Source organism: Hyaena hyaena, unplaced genomic scaffold (genome assembly GCF_003009895.1).
Source record: "Hyaena hyaena isolate Hyena2069 unplaced genomic scaffold, ASM300989v1 scaffold_979, whole genome shotgun sequence".
In the NCBI taxonomy this organism is placed as follows: Eukaryota; Metazoa; Chordata; class Mammalia; order Carnivora; family Hyaenidae; genus Hyaena; species Hyaena hyaena.
In genome coordinates this window covers 272,044-273,546 of record NW_024081613.1, presented here as the reverse complement: position 1 = coordinate 273,546, position 1,503 = coordinate 272,044, and positions in this window count along the sequence as shown.

Below are 1,503 nucleotides of genomic sequence, written 5' to 3'. Positions count from 1 at the left end.
TTTGGTTATTTATTTTTAGATATTTTTTCGAGTCATTTTATTTTGGATTTCTGTATTTACCCTTCCTAACTCAGCAGCAAACCATTTTTCAATATATTGCTATATAAGAATCTATATATTTTCAAAATATTTTCAAACTTTTTAGCATTAGCTTCAATGTCACTTTTTCAATATTCTATACTTTCCTCACTGAATTCAGGTGCATTTTTTGTTATGTAATTGCTAACTATATAAATAGTACTCAAATAATGTTATTAACTAATAAATTGAGAAGATCATTCATATAAATATTCTGCTAATATTGGCAAGTCTGTACATGAAAAGAAATGTGAAGGGTTATCAATCTTTTAAAAATGTTCCACTTCATTATGCTAATGGAGAGTCTATTTACTCTCCCAGAATGTATTTTCAGTCATTGAAATGTTCTGGATATTTGCACCTTTTTGCGGAGGTGGGGGGGGGGTGTTTGTTTTTAACTGAAGAAACAGAAGGTAATTTGGTTTGGGAAGAAGACAAGAAGTAGACAAGCTGAGGAGGACGGAGTTTAAGGAATGGTGTCTCACAATTTTCTGATCCAAGATAATTCTTTGGTCTGCTTTGGACATAAGAGAAAGTATTCCAAACAGATGGAATTATTCATGATGGACTTTGAGACTATTGACTTTGCAAAACAGCTCTGAGATGCAGGTGACCACGCTTGGAGAAAGATGCTCTGACTTGCCTCTTTAGACAACTAGCAGCCTCTGAGGACTGAGAGATTTGAATAAGGCCAAAGACTGCCCTAGGCAAGCAGGCACATTGCAGTTCTTATGTTGGCCAGTGGCCAATGCAGAGACTCTCTACCAAGTGCCTTAGTAGAAATGAGTAGAAAGAGATGAATACATGGTTACTTGGTAGGCATATGTTGGGCAGGCCCTTGAAAAGTTAAGCAAATAACTTTCTCAGGAACCAGTCTTCTCTTTTAGCAGATCATCTACTGGAGGCTAGAGCTACCACAATTTTGTCTATACAGTCAAATGTGATTTTATTTTGTAAACATAGGCTATTAGGTCTTAGATATTAAGGCTGAATTCAAAATCGAAGAAACAAATATGAAATAATAGGTAATCATAGTAATTAATATGGCTAGAAGTTATATTATTGTGCTGGATATTGTTCTATACACTATGATTATATTCAGTCTTGTCATATAGGAAGGGTCATCTTAAATTATGTGACCAGAGTCCACTGTAGGTATAAGGTGAAGAAATTCCAGTTATCTGTCAAATACCTATAAAATTTCTATACAACCCTAATATATAGAAAAATTAAGAACATAATTCAGATTCTCATGAAGCAGTAAATAATCTAGTTGAATCCATCAAATGATAGAGCTACTTAGGTTGATGATACTGATTCTAATATGCCTTAAAAGTTGGGTAATGAGATAACTATCTCAAGGATCTAGGTTTCTACTTTCTTAAATTTTAGAATTGAAGAACATAGTAGCTATATAAAAGGGCT